General features: G+C 35.0%; 1 pseudogene; it reads right to left on the reverse strand.

Moving 5' to 3' along the window:
- Positions 1-3682: 3682 nt before the first annotated feature.
- LOC125131700 (olfactory receptor 6C6-like) lies at positions 3683-4644 on the reverse strand (annotated as a pseudogene).
- Between the last annotated feature and the right edge of the window lie 547 nt (positions 4645-5191).

A 5191-nucleotide genomic window follows, 5' to 3' on the forward strand; every position in this document is an offset into this window, starting at 1 on the left:
TGTTAGAGTTTATTGTTCCCTAGTATTTTGTTAAGTAATATCATAATCAGGGAGTTCCCATTGTGGTGCAGCAGAAACAAATCCGACTAGCATTCATGAGGACATGGGTTCGATCCCTGGCCTTGCTCAGTGGATTAAAGGATCTGGTGTTGCCGTGGGGTAGGTCTCAGAATCTTGTCGGATCCCGCTTTGCTGTTGGTGTGGCATAGGCCTGTAGCTACAGCTCCAATTCAGCCCTTACCCTAGGAACTTCCATATGCCCTGAGTGTGGCCCTAAAAAAAGACAAAATATAATATATATATATTATATTATATTTAATAATCAGAGTTGCCTGTTCCTCCATCCACAAATAATGGAAGTTTCTCTCCACAAGACAGAGCCCTTGGTGTTCAGGATGTGACATGTGATTGCTGATGTTCTCATAGCTCAGATCTGGGAACGTCCTCCACTCACTTTCCCAGTAACCCTGTGAGAAACTCCACCGAATTTTTTGGTAGAGGGATGGCCCTATATGCATATTCCCCAGAAATTCTATCAAGGAATCATTTTTAGTTAAATCTTTTCAGAGAACTATATTCTCATGTTACTGGGAAGCTTACTCTTTACTTAACATTTTCAGCTGGACAGCCTAAAACTGTGTTCCAAGTGGAAAAGTGGAAGTGCAAGTGATACTGGTCAGTCATTTTTTTGACCCAAGTCATTTTATTCTAAACTTACAGTAATTCTAAGAATTACATTTTGCTCTTAAATAAAGGTGATTTTTCACATTTTCTCTAGAAAAACACACAGCTACCAAATTTTAAAATTGGATGTGTGATGATATACATTTAGATAAAAAGAGCATGGAGAAAGTAGGAGAGAGAAAGGGAGAGAGAGAGAAATGGGTGCTGGAAGTAGGAAGAAAGGTTAGATTTATCTAGATGGGATTTTGTATTTTTCAGAATGTCAGAAGCAGCCTGATCTTCAGACAAAACTCTTCTCCATTTTCTAAAGCCCTGTATTATGTCTTGATAGTATAAAATTATAGCATTACGTGGTTATAATTATGACAATACACACATATATATGTGTTTGTATCTAGAATCCACAAAGAATGTTAAATTCAATAATCTTAAGAATAACTGAAATAAAATATGAGCAATAATCTAAGGAGTAACTTTGTCAGAAAAAAACACAAATGGCAAATAAACATAATGACGATGATCCTCATTATTATGTGATCATTATCATGATTGTGGCAATGGTTTCAGCCTTACGTAATTCTTAGAAAATATGAAATATTACATAAATTTCAAGATTACCACTGTACACTATGAATATAAGTTCATCGTATATCATAGTTCAGTAAAACTTTAACGAAGTGTATTGAGCCAAAGCGAATCATCCTGGAAAATAATTACCACATAATAAATATGTGTCTTTTGTCTAAATCTCCCAATGTTTTCTAAGATGGAGTCATGAAATTAATCCAAAATTGTTTCACTGCAACATAGTATCAGTTAAAGTCATTAGCTGATATAAGATTAATTCTCGAGGGCATTCTTTCTCTAATCCCAGTTCCATAACACCTAGGAAATATATGGTAAATAATTCTGACCTGGGAAATAATGAATATAGTCTTTTCCTCTGACAACACCAATGTGGGTCTGCATATTCAATAATTCAGCAAATTCCAGCCAAGAAAGACACCTTTTCTTCACGCAGCTGTTCCATCTCTTAACTTGTCTTAAGAGGTGAGAGTATCACATCTTTTCTATCCCACCCTCTTTGTTCATGATTATAAGGTCAATACTTCTGCTTGTTGGTGAGCGCAAAATAAATGCATCTGGTACCACGTGTTGATGGCTATTGGAGAATCTGAAATATCATGCCCTATGTCTGTCCCTTTATAGCAGTCCATGCGTGATGGGAAGTTCTTATTTAACACCCATAATTTCAAGTTATTTTGCTTTATTACTGTTTGATTACTTTTAATAACACTGACTGATTTTGATAATCTTCTGGTACTAATAAATTGTTTTTCCCAATGATCTCCTCTTATAATTCTGTTTTCTATTTCTCCTGGGAGCTTCATGTTAGAGATTTCATTCTTTTAGGACCAAGGTTATAGTTTAGATCATGGAACATGTAGCCCTGAATTAAATCATTTTATTCACTAATAAAGGTCACAATATTCAAAATAGATCCAGTATAAATATAGACATTGTTAAGAAAATCTCTGTGGAATTTACGAAGTCCTAGGTAAGACAAACATTTACCTGGAATGCCAAGTCCACATGATGTTGACAGTGGCTACCACTAGTTGCAAACTTAAATTCCTCATGTTTAATTGATTTGGGCAGCTTTAACTCTGTAAGAAGTAAGAAGTAAACAAAAGAACATTTAAGAAAAAAAAATCCTCAATCCATTAGACACCTATGATCCTCTAATATATGGTTTAAGACCTAAGCATAATTTTTTTTTAGTAAGTATGGGTAAACCTCGAAAACTTATGTTGAATAAGTGAAGCCAGACATACACTTCACACTCTGTGGTTTCTTTTGTAAGAGATTCTAGAAAAGGCAAAACTCATCTATAGTGACTGAAATGACATCAGAGGCTACTTGGATCCAATAGGGGGAAGAAAAGAAGGTATGAGTGTGAAGAGGCAACGGGAAGTCTTTGGTACAGTGTAAATGTTTCCATCTTTATTGTCATATAGGTGTCAATATTTGTATGACTACGTTGTTTTAAAATGATTGTAGCATGTGCATTTGCGGTATAGTGGGGAGCATAGTGCCTTCCATAAAATGATTGGACATGCTTTATGTTTGGTATACTTAACAACTTGGATTGAATTGATACAATTAGAATGAATAAGGACATTTCAAATTTACAAAGGGTTTAAGATATCTCTGAAGATCCCTAAACCTAGAAATAAACAAATTATACCCTTAAGTTCTTTCATAGTTCACCACACTTGTAGGCCAAAAACAACAGTAATATACAAGCTGCTTGAACCAAAGTTCAATTATTTCTATATTATTACTAAGACAACAACTGAAAGTGTTTGCATATACCATATTAATAATTTTATCTATCTCAGTAAAACTTATTTAGTAGAATCTAAGTTCCTTTGCACATTTTATATTTCTGAAACACTTGACTTCCTTTTATTTCTTTATTCATCTTGGAAGATTCTTCATAAATGGAATTTCTCTTGGAAGGCTACATTGATCTTACCAATTAGCACACATATCTTGATATAATTAAGAAAATATACAAGATTCAATTTAGAATATAGTCGGTATATGAAGGTACTATTTATTAGAAGAGATATGTCTAGAGAAAGATTGAATCACAATTTTGCTTTGAAGGAGATGGTTTTGGGGATTACCCTGGTGGCCAAAGAAGTAAGGTCTAGGCATTGTCACTGCTATGGTTCTGGTTTGATCCCTGGCCTGGCAACTTCCACGTACCATGAGAATGCTCCCCCACCCCCGGCAAAAAAAAAAAAAAAATGGTGGTTTACTGTGAAAGAATAAAATGGTCTATTCAGAAAGAACAGAAAAAAGTGCATAGCTCAGGAAGTCTGAGTAAATCCAATACAATATGCATCATTTTGAGGGAAGAAATGGGATAGATATAAAGTAACAAATGGAAACTCCTACTCTATTCCTCCATTCATGTTCCAACAATACCTTATTGATGTGTACCTTTCATCTCACTGTTTTGTAACTGACACAACCTTTGAAGCACATCCTTGAGAGCATCCTTCACCTGCTGATTCCTTAGGGTATAAATGAAGGGGTTTAGTAAAGGAGCAATGGAGGTATTGAGCAGTGCTACACCTTTAGTTAAGGCTACCCTTTCCTTTGCTGATGGTTTCATATACATAAAAATACAACCCCCATAAGTAATGGAGACAACAACCATGTGTGAGGAACAGGTGGAAAAGGCCTTTGTTCTTTGTTGAGCAGAAGGGAATTTTAGAATGGTTTTGATGATGTATGTGTAGGAGAGGACCACTAACTAGCAAAGTGACGAACAAGTGTCACCACAGCTAAGACAAAAGCCATCAATTCTATGATGCTTGTATCTGTGCAAGAGAGCTGTAGCATGGGAGAACTGTCACAGAGGAAGTGATCAATTATTTTGGAAGCACAGAAATCCAGCTGAAGTCCCAAGGCCAAAGGAGGAAATATAATTAGGAAGCCAGCTACCCAAGAGCTGAGGACAAGCTGATGGCACACTCTGCTGTTCATAATGACTGGGTAATGCAGAGGTTTGCAGATGGCAACATAGCGGTCATAGGACATGGCGGCCAAAAGGAAAAACTCTGTAACTCCTAATAAAAGAAAAAAGAATAGCTGTGTTACACAACCATTGTAGGAAATGTTTTTGTCTCCAGTGAGAATGCTTATCAAGTATCGTGGAATGCAGACTGTTGTGAATGAAACCTCTAAGAAGGAGAAATTTTGAAGGAAGAAATACATTGGGGTCTTGAGATGGGGATCCAGGAGGGTGAGAAGAAGGATGATTAAGTTTGCTATCAGGCTCAAGATGTAGTTGAAAAATAGAAACAGGAAAGTCACAATTTGCAATTGTGGATCATCTGTCAGTCCTAGGAGAATGAATTCTATTTCCATTGATTGATTCTTCATAACTCTTTTGTGAGCCTTATCAAAACTTTACAGGAAAAGAAGACAAAAAATTGAACATATATATGCATATAAGATTGTATTAATTAATTTATAAATAAATATATATACACTTAAATACATGTATAAGTTAAATGTATGTAAATGGCATAGATATATGTAAATGAAATACACATTAGCTAGTTATTTTAACCTAAATATACATTCATATCTTTATATATATGTACATATAAATACAGTTACTTAAAGCAGAAAAAGGTATATGTTGTCTAATTTATACACTTGGAAATGGTTTCTCCAAGGTGAATTGCCAAAAACATATAATTACATGCTACAGTCAATTCTAAATTCTTCCACTACTTTTCTTCTTCATAATTTTTCCTCTAGAAGTTGATATTTTTTTTTGGTTAACATGCATTTATGAGCAACCTGTGCAAATCCAGTAAGTTGGTTTCTCTTTATAGAATTGAGTATCAAGGATCTGTCTCCTAAAGCAAAGGAAACAAATGTAAAATTGACAGAACAAAGACAACCACTGAATGGGAGGAAA

This window comes from Phacochoerus africanus, chromosome 7 (assembly GCF_016906955.1).
Source record: "Phacochoerus africanus isolate WHEZ1 chromosome 7, ROS_Pafr_v1, whole genome shotgun sequence".
Classification (NCBI taxonomy): Eukaryota; Metazoa; Chordata; class Mammalia; order Artiodactyla; family Suidae; genus Phacochoerus; species Phacochoerus africanus.